Here is a 17,120-nt window from a genome sequence, read left to right as displayed (position 1 = left end):
ACCTGTTTAACATCAGGAAAAACAATCGATAATAAAATTGAGTTTACACGAACTATACAATTTGGAAGCCCAGCACACTCGTCAGATTGTAAAATTGAGGTGAATGAGCACTTCCCAAGGTTTTCTTGGATCCCAGTAAGCTAAAATAGCAAACTCCCTTTGACTTTGCTGTCATTTTACCTCTTGATTATCTTTGCACCTCCCTTCCCGCTGGCACACATGGCAACTGCTGCGACTGGTGCTTGTGCCTGCCCGAGCAAGGGGGTTCAAGGGCTCCCCGGGTTCTTTCTGAAGAACTGAGATGGCAGCCCTTTGAGGTGCTTGCCTCACTGTAGGACATGACATGAGGTGATGTGATGCATAAGAACACGCATTTATCAGCTGCATTCAAGGGGTAACTGCAGCACTAGGAAGGATTTTCAATAATAGGATTTTGTTGCAATGGAAGATCATAATAAATTTAAATAGAAAATTACTTTTGAAAGAAACAAATGAGTCTAGGATTAAAAATAGGACAGCCTTTTGTTTAGCAAAAGGCTGCACTAATCTCTCCATTTGGGACAAAAAAATTACATTGCTTGAATATGATTGTGTGCTACATCTATCTGTGACTTTGAATGCTTATGGCTGTATTAGCTGAACAGTTTTAGAAGCTCTGAGATGCTTCTGACATCCCTGCCAAAAATATTGTACCTTTGCCTAGAAGAAAAAAGTTAAAGAATATTTCTATGTTTCTTACCCATCTGACCTTCTTATTTAGTTCTGTTAATCAGCCATGATTAACTACAACAATGTCACAAAACACTCATAAATAATGAACCAAAAATAATTTAAGACTTTAAAACTTATGGATCACCACTAACAAATATTTTAACTAACATACAACCCAGCAAATGAGAAAAAAATAAACAAAATAGTAATATAATTAAAATTAAAGTATTTTGGTCACAGCTTTCCCACTCCAGCTTGAGATTTCAGAAAGTGGGCATTTATAAACACAAAATATATGGTTTTTGGCATGTTAAATCATTTTGAATTTAATGAACAATTATGGCAAATATAGTTTTCCTGCATAAAGATACTGTAATTGCCCAAAGGAGAGGCAGCTGAGGGCATAGTGTTTGAGACACTGACAAATGAGAAGATGAGAAGGGAGACAGAGTGGTTGCTTTTGAGGTTTTGGCTTTCTATAGTAGTACAAAGACTAGAAATAAAAGGAAATGCATTAGCCCAGCTAAAAAGATATTTGGGGGCTTTAAAATTAAATTCTTCTTTTCCCATGGGATTTAAATACTGGAACTAGATGGGAATTAATCCTTTAAACATTTTTCTTTCTCATGCCACCCTGTCTGTTTAAGAGTACCTTTCTAAGTTAAAGTCCAGCAGGAAATTCTAATAATTCAAGTGTTTCAAAAGTTATCCCCTAAATCTCTCAGTTCTGTCACACAATTATCTTGGGAAGTGGGACTGAAGCTATTATTGGAATAAAGTTGCCGATATGTGGTTTGCAAACTCTAAGTTTTCTGTGGTTGGCAAACTCTAAGTTCAGCACGTTTAGAAACAGCTTGGAATCCTGAGACATGAGCCCTGCTTTTCACAGCATCTCTGATTATTGCTGTTTTTATATATTATTTTATCTTCTTACAATTAATACCTCTTCTTCTAAAATAAAATCTTATGTTATCACATACTTAAAATATAAGTGTGTTTTGAGAAAATTAAAAGTATGTATTTGGAACTTTTTGGATATGATTATAGTTATCTTAATTGTTATAAAAATAAATAGCATATTAAATATATCTGTACAAGTATGGCTTTAAGTAAATGAAGCTGGTTTTCGGGTGTTGTTTATTGAAGGCATTTCATTATTTTATGGTCACACATCAAACACTGAAAGGTCCCTGTAATTATTTGATGGCTAAATGTGGCTGTCCTTTTAAAACAAAAATGACATTATTGATCCATTATTACTCCAACTCCACAATTCAGTTTAATTGCCTCTTTCTATGAGCTCCCACTGGCTTCTCCACAGTTTCCTCTTGTAATCAAATGTATCTCTCAGGAGACACAAATCAGGGTGGGGAATACTGGGTGGTCTCTGGAGTGAGCCCCTCACTGACTTTATTCATTCATTCAATCAGTCAGTTTGTCAAGTAAGTATTGAATACTTACTATATTCCAGACCCTGTGCTTTTTAAAATTTTCTGTATGAATGAAAGGCATAATATTTAACTTCAAAGAGCTCATGATTTGCGAGAGGACTTGCAAACAAATGAGCAATTAACCTAAGAAGGGTATGAAGTGAGCCTAACCCTAGAGGTTACAGAAATCCTACCAGCGGAGGACTGAAACTAGAGCACCCAGGAAGGAAGGGAATAAGGAAAGGGCGGCTGGGCAGAGGGACCTGACCTCATAGTTGCAGAGAGACATGCTCAAGTAATTCCTGAAGCCTGGAGGAGGAGAGACAGGTGGCAGGAGGGGAAAGCAGGGAAAGACTGGGAAGGTTTTGTAAGCCATGCATTTGGCTTTTACTCTGCAGAAAGTGAAGAACAAATGAAGGTTTAATCAAAAGAATGACTTTTGGTCCAATTAGTATAATATTCTAACTCTGTGCCTTTTCTTTACCTGTCAAAATGTCCAAATTGCTTTTTGTTTTTTCATTGCCAAACTGAACTGACTTCCATTTCTGACAGATATGATTTTGACATATTTTTGCTTATCTGAAAGATGTGGAGATTTTTCTTTCTGGTGTGAATTTCAAACTTCTAACTTCTTTGTGTTTTTCCTAAGGCCTCAACTACTGCTTGAGATCTTTTCCCATGATAAATTAGAAAGGCAAATTTGCTTCAAAAAATAATCATGTGAAATTTTTAAAAATTGTGTGGTCTTTATTGCTGCTAATAATTTATAGCCTATATAATTACTTGGATTAGATGAGTGAGTTTATAAAGCAGAGTAGTCATAATTCATAAAATTGAAAATAGAAAACATTTTAGTTGGTTATCTGTAAGAACATCACTGAAACTCTTTTTGTTAAATTATCCCAAGAATGGGATGACTAGGTCTATAGAGAAATATTTTTAATTATTTATTTATTTTTGGCATAGGCAGGCACCTGGAATTCAACCCGGGTCGCGGGCATGGCAGGTGAGAACTCTGCCTGCTAAGCCACTGTGGTCCACCCAACAAATATTTTAAAAAGTCACCCTTGAGACATTTGTCCATTCCAAATATATATAAATATATATATATATACACACACATATATGTGTGTGTGTGTGTGCATATATATATAGTAATTTAAGTTGCACAGAGTTATAGGAATCTGTTTTGAAAGAATGCATCCCATCTATTTGATTTGATATTTTGTGTTAGTGCTCCCATCAGGGCTCCAAAAATAAAGGATTTGCCCCCTTTTTACTTAAGGCAGTGAAAGGATCAAACCTGCCAAAACAGTCATTTGCGCATCTTAATGAGTAAACTGAATTGCTGCACAGCTGTTGCAGTCACTTGATTTGGAATTGATTGTGAAGAGATCTAAAAGTACCAGATTGACTGATTCCAGAACGTAGACATGTTCTAAGGATGGGTACCATGTGGCGAAGGATTAGAAGAAGCTCCTTCATGTGGGACCAGCTGAGAAAACTCTTCCCACATGTTAGTCATGGAGACGCAGGATAGAGTGCAAGCAAAGTTCTAGGTGCAGCGCTGCTGTGTGGGACAAGGGCTGAGGACACAGTGATAGATGCAGCTGGCTGGAATTTCACAGAACCTAAATATCTCATTCTCCCTATGACCTAAGAGATGAGGTAGTATCATACATTTCCAATTTAATTATCCAGCATTGCTTCCCATGCTTTCCTTTCTTTCAGTAGCCTCAGAACTAGAGTAACCCAGGGGGCCTTTCTTTACAAAACTCTTTAACTATTTAAAGCATTGCAATAATAATAATATCTCCTTTCCCATTTTCAATTATGGGCAAGAAGGGTTAAAATATTATGTGAAACACTCAGGTAAATCCCTAGCCCTACAATGGCATTGCCAGTCTTGCCCTGTTTAGTTAAGATCAACTGCATTTGGGTTTAGGGGATGAATGTCATTAAATTGAATACTCTTACTGGGATTATTTGATAATTTTTTCCCCAGGGCTATTTGTAATAAGTGTTTTAATGGCTTTGCCTCCTTTCGTTTGTTTTTTTTCTTTTTTAATCACTGTAATAGTGGCTATGAAAAAAAAATCCACTTAAGTTGCTGGAAAAATTGCCATTACGTTAAAATAATGCAGGAACATCACTGATGTAAAAAATATTACTCCATCCACACTCTAAGGAAATGGACGCCCCCTCCAAAAAAAAAAAAAACAAGCAAAATGAAACAGGAGTAAAAACAAAAACATTATTTTGCTGGGAAAGAAGTAAAGGCTAAATTGTCAACTTAGATTTTTTTTTAGGACCATGGATAAATTGATACAGTATATTATAACAACGAACACTCATATGGCAATTTTAATGTGCTTAGCACTATTCCAAGTGTTTACATCTTCACAAAACTCATTTGAGGTGCTCCTACATTATCGTTATTTTCCAAATGTGGAAACTAAGGCACTGAGATGAAATAACGCACTTGAGTCCATAAGCAAGGAGGTGGCAGAACTGGGCTTGAACACAGGGACCCATCATCAAAGAGGGTACATTCAGCCAACATTCAACCACCTCACTGAGTGCCTTTTGACTAGAGGGTGAGCTCAGATTCTATACAGAGAGTAGACACTGAAAAGTCCCTGAGGAGTCAAAAACGTGATTCGCATGATGTGATCATCTTCATGGAGAGAAAACAAAGCCTTTTTTATTGTTGTTGACTTGTTTTAATCCTTTGAAATGGAAAAATAAAAAGAGGATTACACAAGATGGCCACAGAAAATGCTCCAGATTCTGTGTTCCCCCACAGAATCTCTGAACAAGCTAGCAAAATCTGGTAGAACCATCTTCCCGCAAACTGGCTAATGGTTAAAAGGCTACAGTAAGTGGTTGCATGATGAAACAAGAAAAGACAACTTTTAGAACAAGAGGAGAAGCTCTGTGGTGCCCTTGCTGGACTCTCTCCTATTGCCTCCCCTGCACAGTGTGGAGCCAGCCTTTTCTCCTATTGTGGGTCACTGGCCTTGTCCCAGGAGGAGCAGAATATCCACTATGTGCATACTGAGGGGTACGTATGTCAGTGTGAATCCATCAGGTAGTAACCTGGGACACTGAGCCAGGAAACTCTTCTTGAGCTCACCCTCTCAGAATTTACCAAAAGGAGAAGCAGCTTGCAGACAGCTAAGCCAGTGTAAAAAACAGTTCAGGCAAATCAGTATGGGCAAAGTATTGCCTGCTTTAAGTCATACAGCAGTGCACTAGGGAAGGAGAGAAAACCTACTTCACTGGGAGTAGAGAAAGCACTCTAATTCCTGTAAACAGAACAATTCCTAAGATCACGAACAAGCACAAAGCTAGGTCAAGACACAGGATAAGAAAAGACAGAGAGGATCCTGCACTCCTCATTCTTTTCGTGTCAATCCTCTGGACAGGAGGGCTAAATTATGAAGAAGAGCAGCATCTAACACAGAGTCAATTTGGAAAGACTGTGAAAGGTTTTCTTTGTGTGTGTTTGTTGTTATTATTAGCTCCAAGCTAACATCACTAGCTGTATGCAAACAGAAGGAGCAGACAATCTGGAACCAAATCCCAGAGGGAACACTTTAAAACATTAAAATGTACAGTGTGCGAAAAAATATTAAAAGACAAGCAAAGAAATAAGAAATGAGGATCCTTCCAAAGGAATAAGATGAGAATCCAGAAATCATCAACAAAACTTTGGACATACTAGACAAAGATTTTAAAGATTGACTCTCACTGTCCTCAAGGAGATAAAGGAAGTGATGGAGAAAGAATTAAATGACAGGAGAACAATTAGTAGGCAATATTAGAATCTCAATAAAGAGACATTTTTAAAGGTAACCAAATGGAAATAGTAGAGTAGAAGACCACAATAATTGAAATGAAAATTTCCTTAGAGGGATCCAACAGCACATGGAGTTAGCAAGAAAAAAAAATCAATAAAATAATTGATGATTTATACTGAGGAGAAGACAGAAAAACACATTTTTTAAAAAGTGAACAGAGCCTACTAGACCTATAGGACAATGCCTAGAGCACCAATATACACATCATCAGAGTCTCAGAAGAAGAGGGAGAAGAAAGGGCAGAAGGAATAGTCAAAGAAATAATGGCAACAAACTTCCCAAATTTAAAGACATGAATATGCATATTCAAGAAATACAATGAACCCCAAACAAGGTAAACTCAAAGAGAACCACACCCAGACATTTAGTAGTCAAATTGCCAAATGGTAAGGACAAGATGAGAACTTTGAAAGGTACAAGAGAAAAGCAATGTGTTATGAACAAGGGGATCCAATAAGATTATGCGCTGATTTGCTTACTGATCTTCTGTCTTGATGTTATATTCTTATTGAAAGCTTTGCACTGACACCATGAAGGCAAGAAGGCAGTGGGAGAATATATTCAAAGTCATGAAAGAAAGCAATTGCCAGCTGTCCTAGATGAAAAAATAAAAGCTGAGGGAACTCATCACTGCTGGACCTGTTCTATAAGTAATACTAAAGGGAGTTTTTCAAACCAAAAGGAAAGGATATTGGACAGTGGATTGGAGTTGCACAAAAATATAAACAACTTCAATGAAAGCAATCATATGGATAGCTGTCAATGCCAGTAATATTGTATTGTGGTTTTCAGTATGTAACTCCACTTTTACTTCTCACATGTTCTAAAAAAGCAAACTCTAATGAATAAAAATTAATGATAAATCTATGATTTTGACTGTATAGAAATACAAAATATACAATGTATAGAAATATAATTTGCAACAAGTAAAACACAGAGGAGGAACAGAGGGATATAAGAACAGTATATGAGTATGTTATTGAAATTAAACTGATATCAAATTGAATATGATTGTTACAGATTTAGAATGTTAAATTTAAGCCCCAGGGTAAGAAAAGAAAATATATGAAAAATATAAAAGGAAATAAGTGAAGAGTACTTCAAACTTGAAAAAAAAAAGAATCAAATAAATATGAAAGTAGGCATTAATGAAAGATTCAAGGGACAAAAAAGGCATAGGCCTTACAAGACCAAATAATAAAATTGTAGAAGAAAGTCCTGCATTATAAGTACTTACTATAAAGGAAAATGGATTAAACACAACAGTCAAAAGGCAGAGATTGGCAGAATGGATAAAAAAGCAGACCTAACTATATGCTATCAGAGACTCACCTTAAATTGAAAGACATGAGTAGGTTGAAAGTGAAAGGTTGGAAAAACTGTATCATACAAATAGTAACCTAAAGAGAGTTGGACCTCCTATATTAATATCACATAAAATAGACTTTAAATGAAAAACAAATGCAAGAGGCAAGGAAGGTTACTATATACTGATAAAGGAATGAGTTCAACAAGAAGACATAACAATTATAAATATACATATACACTCAATGGAAGAGCCTCAGAATATACGAAACAAATATCGACAGATTTGAAGGAAAAAACAGATGGTTTTTGTATGATGATAATAGGAGAGTTAAATATAACACTTAATAATAAACAGAACATCTAGACAGAAGACTAGTAAGAAAGTAGAAGACTTGAAGAATACTCTAAGCCAACTATACCTAAAAGACATATATTTAACACTTCACCCAACAGCAGCAGAATGCATATTCTTCTCTAATGCTTACGGATCATTCCTGAGGATAGACCTTATGTTAGATCAGAAACAAATCTTAGTAAATTAAAAAACGCTGAAATCATAAAATATGTCTTCTTCAACCACAGTGGAATGACACTATAAATTAATAACACAGGATAACCAGAAAATTCACAAATATATGAAAATTAAACACCACACACTTAAACAACAAAAATTAGGAAACTTAGGAAATATCTTGAGGTGAAGGAAAATGAAAACACAACATACCTAAACTTATGGGATTCAACAAAGGCAATGTTGAGAGAGAAACTTTTGGGGTGGGGGTGGCATTCCATTGACCCTACATAAATAAAAATGATCAAAATAGGGTACTATGAACAACTGTGTGCCATCAAATTAGATAACCTGGGTGAAATGGACAATTTCTAGAAATACAGAAACTACCTACACTGACCAAAAGAGAAATAGAAGATCTCCACAGATCAATAACAAGTGAAGAAATTGAACCAGTGGTCAAAAACATTCTTACAATGAAAAGTCCAGGAGCAGATGGCTTTGCTAGTAACTCACAACTAACATTCCCAAAAGAATTAACATTACTGCTCAAACTCTTCCAGGGTAAGCAAAAAGAAGAAGAGGAGGGAAGCTCCCCAATGCATTCTATAAATCCAACATCATGCTAGTACAAAGATAAAGGTACTACCAGAAAAGAAAATTACAGACCAAAATCTTTTATGAATATAGATGCCAGAGTCTTCAAAAAAGTAAGCAAAATAAATCCAACCACACATTAAAAGAAATATATACCATGATCACAAGATGACATGTGATTTATGCCAGGTATGCAAGGGTGGTTCAACATAAGAAAATCAATTAACATGATATACCTTATAAATAGAGGAAAGGAAAAAAACAACACATGATCATTTCAGTTGAGGCAGAAAATGCATTTGACAAAATCCAGCACCTTTGTCAATTAAAACACTTAGAAAACTAGAAATAGAAGGAAAATTCCTAAACATAGTAGAGGATATATATGAAAATCCCACATAGTCAATGTGGGATTCAATTTCATAATTGAATCATATTCAAATTATGAAAGCCTGGAAGCTTCCCCTCTAAGAGCATGAACAAAATAAGGAAGCCCACTCTCACCACTTTTATTCAACATGGTACTGAGAGTTCTAACCAGAAATATTAGGCAAGAAAAATAAATAAAACACATCAGATTGCAAAGGAATAACTAAAATTTTCCCTGTTTACAGATGACATGATCTTATATTCAAAATCCTGAAAAAACTCACAACAAATATACTAAAGCTAATAAACAAAATTCAGAAATGTGGAAGTACACAAAATCAACACATAAAAATCAGTTGGGTTTTCTTACACTAGTAAACAATCTGAAAAACAAATAAAATTAAAAATCCATTTATAGTATTAATTAAAATAATAAAATATCTAGGAAAAAGTTTAACCAAGGATGTAAAGGACGTATATAGAATCCTACAAAACATTGCTAAAAGAAACCAAAGAAGAAAGAAAAATGAAAGACAATTCTAGGTTCATGTATTAGTAGACTAAATATTGTTAAGATGTCAAATCTACCTAAAGTGATTTATGGATTCAATGCAATCTCTGTCAAAATTCTAATAGCCATCTTTTCAGAAATAAAAAAGTCAATCATCAAGTTAATATGGAACATAAGGGGCCCCAAAGAGCCAAAACCATCTTGAAAAAGAAGAATAAAGATGAAGGACTCAAACTTCCCAATTTAAAAGCTTATTACAAAGCTAAAATGATCAAAACAGCATAGTATTGGCATAAGGACTGATATGTACACCAATAGTATTGAACCATGAGGTCAGAAAACACCCTGACTACTATGGCCAAATAATTTTTGACAAGGTTGCCAGATTCTACCTTATGGGGAAAAAAATAGTCTCTTCAACAAATGGTGCTAGGAAAACTGAGTGTCCATATACAAAAAATGAAGGTGGTCCCTACCTCATACTATATACAAAATTAACTCAAAGTGGATCAGAGACCTAAATATAAGAACCAAAACTGTGAAACTTCTAGAATAAAATATAAGAATGCAGCTACGTGACCTTATGTTAGATAATGGTTTCTTAGACTTTACACCCAAAGCGCGAGCAACAAAAGAAAAAAATTGGCAAGTGGGACTTCACCAGAAATTAAAACTTCTGGGCATCAAAAAGCATCATTATGAAAGTAAAAAGACAACCAACAGAATAGGAGAAGATGTTTAGGATCCGCATACCTGATAAAGGTTTATTAATTATCCAGAATATATAAAGAAATCCTATAATTCAGCAACAAAAAGGCAAACAACTCACTTAAAAATGGGTAAAATATTTGAATACATATTTCTCCAAAGAAAATATACAAATGGAAGAAAGCACATGAAAAGATATACAATATCATTAGCTACCAGGAAAATGAAAATCAAAATCACGAGATACTATTTCACACCCACTAGAATGACTACTCTAAAAAAAATTAAAATTGCAAGTGTTGGAGAGGATGTAGGAAAATTGGAGCACTCATTCATTGCTGGTGGGAATGTCAGCTGAGCAGCTGCTGTGGAAGACAATTTTACACTTTCTCAAGAAGTTAAGTATAAAATTACCATTTGACCCAGCAATCCCACTTCTAGGTATATATCCTAAAGTACTGAAAGCAGGGACTCATACAGATATTTGCACACTAGTATTCATAGCAACTTCATTCACAATTGCCAAAAGGTGGAAAGCAACCCCAGTGTCCATCAACCAATGAATGGATAAATAATACGTGGTATACACATATAGTGGAATATTATTCTGATACAAAAGGTAATGAAGACCTGGTACATGCAACAGCCTGGGTATAACTTGAAGACTTAATTTTTAGTGTGAAGAAAGCCAGACATGAAGTAAAGCCTATTGTATGATCTCTTTGCTAGTAAATCATTAGAATAAGCACATTCTTAGAGTCGGAAACTAACATACATTTTATCTGAAGCCAGGGTTTGGGGTAGGGAATGGGTGTTAATTGGCGTGGAAGTGTCTTGGTGGTGGTGGAGGGGTTTTAATGTTTGATGGTGTGTCTCAGAAATTGTAAATGTGACCGACATCACTGTATTATATGTCTGAATGATGGTAAAGGCAGGAATTTTAGGTTGTATTTTTTGTCACTAGAATAAACATAAAATACAGCAACATAGGTCTGTACAATACAAACAGTGAGCCGTAATGTAAACTATGGTGTATATTTAATGCTACAATTATAATAATATTATTGCATCAGTTCTAACAAAGATTTCACACTAATGCAGAGTGTCAGTTATAGTGGGGAAAAGAGAACTCTGTATTTTCTGCATGAGTTTTCTGTAAACCTGTAACTTCTCTAATCAAACATATGTATATTATGTATGTATATACTTTATGTGCATGTATATACTATTTATGTGTGTACATATTATACACACACAGATAAAGATAGACCATATCCTGGATTATTGAAAAAGAGCCCTTAACAAATTCAAACATTTGAAGTCAAACATAATATGTTCTCTGACCATAATGGAATCAAACTAGAAATCAAAAAAAAAGATAGACAACATAAAAATACCCAAGGTCTTGGAAATTAAATGACAACACTCTTAAACTATCCATGTGTGAAGAAGAAGTCTCAAAGGAAAATAAAAACAAAACAAACAAACAAACGAACAAAAACATGGAACTAAGTAAAATGAATACACAATGTATTAAAATGTGTGGAATGAACTAAAGCTTTGCTGAGAGGGAAAATTATAGCACTTAAGTGCTGACTTTAGAAAAGAAAAACTAAAATTAATCATCTAAGTTCCTACCTCAAGACTAGAAAAAGAAGAGCAAAATAAATCCAAAGCACAATAAACCCAAAGGAAATAATAAAGATAAGAGCAGAAATCAATGAATTTGAAAACAGGAAAACAATAGAGAAAATCAGCGAAACAAATAGCTCTTTGGAAAAATCAGTAAAATTGCAAAACCTCTAGCAAGACTGACAAACTAAAAGACAGGAGACATAAATCGTCCATGTGAGAAATGAAACAGGGAATATCAGTGAATAGTCTCAGAACCGCCATAGTCATTTATTTTGTAAGGAATCGGGCCTCTTCCCGGGATGGGTGAGTACACTCTAGTTGGGGATAAGGAGAATGAATGTAGGAGGGACTTTGTTACACGGTAGGTCCCTTAGACCACACCTGAGAGTTTATGCTAGTGGATGCCTCAAGATACTTGAGAGTTTATGCTAAAAAGATGATTCAGGGGGACCTGACAGGCTGATAGATTGCTTGATGTCCATAAATGGAGCAATTTGTATGAATCTCCGGGGAATTGTGCTGAGTCAAACAACCTATTTCAAAGGGTTATATGCTGTGTAGTCCCATTTATATAACACTTGAATGACAAAATTATGCAGATACAGAACAAATTGTGCCGGGGTGAGGGATGGGAGGAGTTGGAGGGTGAGAAGGCATGGGGGGGGCTTATAAAAGGGCAGCAATTGGGATCAAATGAATTGTATCAAAGTGGATTCCCTAGCAGGGATACTGTACTTTCGTTCTGGAAGATGTTAGCATTGGGGGAAACTGGCAAAGGGTACAGGAGACTTCTCTGTATTGTTATTTTTTTTAGTTTTTTTTTTTAGTTTTTATCGTAACATATGTACAAGATAACATTTCCCACTGTGACCACTTTCAGATATGCAGTAAAGTGATGTTTGTTGCATTTGTAGTGCTGGGCTGCTGTCACCTCCAGCCATCCCAAGGCTTTTCCATCACCCCAAATAAAAATTCTGTACCTATTAAGCATTAACCCCTCTCTGTATTATTTCTTATAATTGCCCACAAATCTACAATTATCTCACAATAAAAAAAAAGTTTAATTAAAAAATATATAGGGTTGCAAGGAATTCACAGTACTTCCTCTGAAAAGGCCAAAGGGAAAATAGAAAATAAACTAAGTAAAGTAACACTTGAAAGGACTCATCAACTCTTTAAAGGGTTGATCAAAATTTGATTAGAATTAGGCACAGAAAATAGAAAACATTTAGGAAATACGGATTTTAAATAAAAAAAAAAAAAGCATTATAGGAACAGTTGTGTTTAGCGCCCAGAAATCCATTAAAAGTATAGCATCTGTTCCTAAGCATGCCCATACTGTTATACTAGTCTTATTCTTCCTATTTTTATGTGCTGGTTTTTTTTTTTATTTTGTCCATGTTTTCCTGATATATTTTTATTCAACCAAAGCCTCAAAGCTGTCTGTAATTTTAAAACTTTCAGCTGTTTCCATCTGTATTAATGGCCTCAGTAGCTGTTCCGTACCGAAGTGCTTGCTGGATAAATCACAAGGTAGCAAATACGTTCATTGGAAAAAGCTCAATGAAATAAATAATAGGAATAAGTTGACAAGGTCCCTTGAAAGGATTGTTAGTGTTGAGAAACATATTGCGGTTCAGGGTCACCTCAAGTGTAAGGTAGCTTTGATTTGCTGACCCATACAGTTATCAGAATTAGACACAGAAAAGACCTTTCAATTTATGTAGTTTAACCCTGAACTTGTTTGGGTAATTTTCAATGCTATGACTCCAGGAACTGCTGGAACTCATTTCTAGGTCTTTTCCTCAAGTTCTACTATTTATTTCCTCTCCTTAAAATATTATTCTGCTGGTAATGAATAATTTACATTGCTAATTCTGTTTTTCACCCTCGTTGTATATTCCTCCCCTGCAGAATTAAGCCTTAGTCTTGCTATTCGCTTCATTCAAATATCAATAAACTATTTCTCTTAGTAAGCATGCCATAGTATCGATATTTCACACAGATTTGTTTTCATTAGGTCACTGTTTTTCTCCTTCAAATGATCTATTATTAAAATCTTTTTATTCTTATTTATATTCTGAGTCAGAGATAGAATTCGGCATTTTGTTACTTTAATTATAATCCAATTGATTCAGACTCTGCAGTAGTGATGATTTGCTTTTGAGGTAAAAAACTTGTTATAAATACTGTCCCAGATGAAAGGAATGCCATGGAATGATGATTGTGCAAACGTTCTCATTCTCCCCTTTTGAAGGTAAATTGTAGTTTATCTAAAAAATGATTCTGGAATGTATAAGAAGACACCTGTTGAAAATTCTGGCCCTGTTACCATGATAGTAAACAAAGAAAGGAGAAAACAACTATTTGATCTTCTCGCCCTGGCAGTTAAAGATAGCAGCCTATGAAAAAGAATGAGTATTTTGGTCTTCCTAGTTCTCCAGATATCTTACTTGAATTGTCCCCACAAGACAATTGTCCCACACTGTGTGGGATGGGGAGGTGGTTCTTGTTTCCGTTTGCTAAAACTGCCAAAAGGCAATGTATCAGAAATGGATTGGCTTTTACAAAGGGGGTATATTAGGTTACCAATTTGGTTCTAAGGCCATGAAAATGTCTGAATTAAGGCATCAGCAAGATGATACCTGGACCCTGAAGACAGGCCGCCAGCATCTGGAGCAGGTCTTATCAGCTGGGAAGGCGAGTGGCTGGAATCTGCTGGTCCCGTTTCATGGCTTCCTGCTTCTGATTCCAGGACCCTCTTAGCTTCTCTGGGGCAAACTCTGGATTTCATCCCTTAGCTTAGCATCTCCCAAGGCATTTTCTGTCTCCAAGCATCTCCCACTTAAAGGACTCCAGGAAGCCAGTTAAGACCCACCTTGGATGGGCGGGGTCACATCTTCATGGAAATAACCTAATCACAGGTTCTCGCTCAACAATGGGTCTGACCCCACACGATTGGAGATTGGGTTAAAAGACTTTGGCTTTTCTGGGATACGTAATAGCTTCAAACAAGCACGGTCTTCTTCCTGCTGATACTTTCTGGGCTGCTTTGGGACTTCTGCTGTCATTTACCTCAGAAACTAAATGTTTGCAAATCTCATTTCACTCTGATGATTTTTGGTAAGAGGAGGCTTTACCCTGCCTTTTGCAAGAGCTGTAGTAGCAACAACAGCCTCATCAGATGAAGTTATAGCATCTCCATCAAGACAAAGCAACTACAGCTAGAGTAATGGGTCCAAATATGCATCTGCCTCTTGCTTTTGTTCCTGCCATAATTACTACTTCATTTCTAGGACACATTTTTTCCTGAGAATTCTGTGTCTGGGTAAGCCCTGTTTTGACATCCTTCCTTCTAGTTTCTCTATACTAGCAGCATTTCCACCATCATCACCAAGCAATACTATTGTCATGATGCTGATGTAAATTGATGCCTCAAAATCAGTCAGGAGAGCATACCCCTTCCATGCACATACATATTGCTCAGGACTCTTCTGTCAGCAATTCTGCAGCTCCTGTTGCTTGACAAACCTGATATATGGAAGTCACTGATTCAAAGTCAGGGTTTTGCACAAGGAGGAAAGAGGTCACAGCTGGGGTTGCTCACCAAATTTAGCTCATGGCAAGGCAAAAAGCAAAGGAAAGTGATCTAGTGAGCTTTAGTGAACTACAGCCTTGGCCCAGATAAATACAGCTGAAAGAAATCAGAGGCTGGTGTATATTAGTTGTTCTTTATTCATTCTTTTCTTTTTCAGTTATTATCACTCCTTAACTCATTGATAAAGCAAATATTTACTGAGTTCTGAACTCCTGCCATATGCCAGGCACTCTTCTAAGAACTTGCACTATGAAAATGGACAAGGTAAGCATAGTCCCTGCTCTTATGGAATGGACAGTCTACTAGGAAACACAGAAATTAAATGAATAAAAACACAAATGTTCATATAATCATAAATGTGATAAATGCCCATAAGCATCTAAGATTCTCTTAAAACACCAGGTTACTTGAGGTGACAGTTTAATGACAATAAGTTGATTTATTAGCATCATGTAGGAATTGCTGGCAGTTGAATGTTTTGGTTACAGTTTTCAGAAGATTTAAAAAAATCTTTTCATAAAAGTTCAAATAAATATTATTACTAACAATTTACTTCCAAGTCTGGTGTTTATCTGAGATTACAAATGTATTATTTAAAAGAATAACGCTATTACAATACATTATTTGTTGGATTGACATTCAATACATGAGGTAAAAACAGGCTTTGAATGTATCTTGTGACCTATAGAAAAATTGCATTCCAAGATTTAACCCTTATGTAGAAGAAATAATATCCACAGTGAAAGAACCCTCACTCTCACCACACACACACACGGAATATGAGATGAGGCCTGAGGGAGTTAACGTACATAATAAGTGCTACTTATACATTTTGAAGCTAAAAATTGCAACTCATGTACTGATACTTTTCCCCTGATTTATACATTTACGTGAAAAGCTTTAAAAGACATTTTAAAAACTAGTGCATACATAGCAGTACAATGCACAAATTACGTGAAACCTGGATTGTTGGTCAGAAGATGGGATACTTAAAGAAATGTCAACCCACTCCAATACAGGTGTCAGAGTCACTCACACCTGTATTCAACAACTCACACAGCACTGCATGGAACAACATTTTGCTCACATAGAGAGGAGACAGAGCAAGGTCAGCTTCAGGAGTTGGCAATGGTTCCCCATAGCCAAAGGATTTCAATCCATGGCCAACGCAGAGAGGTTTCTACATGCAGCACCCATCTCATGTGTTTGTACAGTATAGGAGGCACCCCAATAATTCCCTGTCTCAGACAGATATCCCACCGAGCTGTAAGCTGGATGTCATAAAACATGTCCTTCAGAATCAAACTGTCTCCAGTGAACATTCATATATGCTTGAAACAATAAGGGAAGAAATGCACCCACAATCCTTTTACCCACTAAGGGATTGTGTTTCATCCTGCTCAGCCTACATACCTGGTCTGAGCATAGGATGTATTTGTAGGTCCCAGGAAAAGGTGAAAAACTGTACTAGGACTGTCCCCTACCAAAGTCCATTCCTCAATTTTTCCTGGGACCCATAGACAAACTAAATATCTAAATATTTCTATCTAATAAAACTAAATATGCCTATCAGTGATTTTGGATGGTGAACTCCATGTTTAGGACCCAGTACACAATTCTGATAGATGTCACCTGTGTGCACCATTTTTCTAAAATCTTTAGGCAGCATTTGAGGAGGAAAACTAATAGGATCACTCCTATCAGGGTAATCAGACCTGCTTGGGGGAAGGATGCAATCAGCCAGCCTAACCATGCCTCATCCAAACCAGCTGTATAAGACAAAGAACAATACTTATCCAATCTAGTGAAGGACTTGAACTGCATTTTTGTGTTCTCTATGTTACTCATATGTCCAGAATAATTTACATAAAAGCAACAT

The 17,120-nt window shown here is 36.0% G+C and overlaps 1 protein-coding gene and 1 long non-coding RNA gene across 5 annotated transcripts in view; one reads left to right on the top strand and one right to left on the bottom strand.

Moving 5' to 3' along the window:
* NTNG1 (netrin G1) overlaps positions 1-17,120 on the top strand; it is a 377,262-nt gene that overhangs the window by 128,524 nt on the left and 231,618 nt on the right. The gene's annotated exons all lie outside the window — the stretch shown is intronic.
* The window catches only part of LOC143649939 (uncharacterized), a 49,340-nt gene that overhangs the window by 196 nt on the left and 32,024 nt on the right, over positions 1-17,120 (bottom strand). The window lies entirely within an intron of this gene.

Source organism: Tamandua tetradactyla, chromosome 11 (assembly GCF_023851605.1).
Source record: "Tamandua tetradactyla isolate mTamTet1 chromosome 11, mTamTet1.pri, whole genome shotgun sequence".
Lineage (NCBI taxonomy): Eukaryota > Metazoa > Chordata > Mammalia > Pilosa > Myrmecophagidae > Tamandua > Tamandua tetradactyla.
This window is presented reverse-complemented; position numbering and strand designations above follow the sequence as displayed.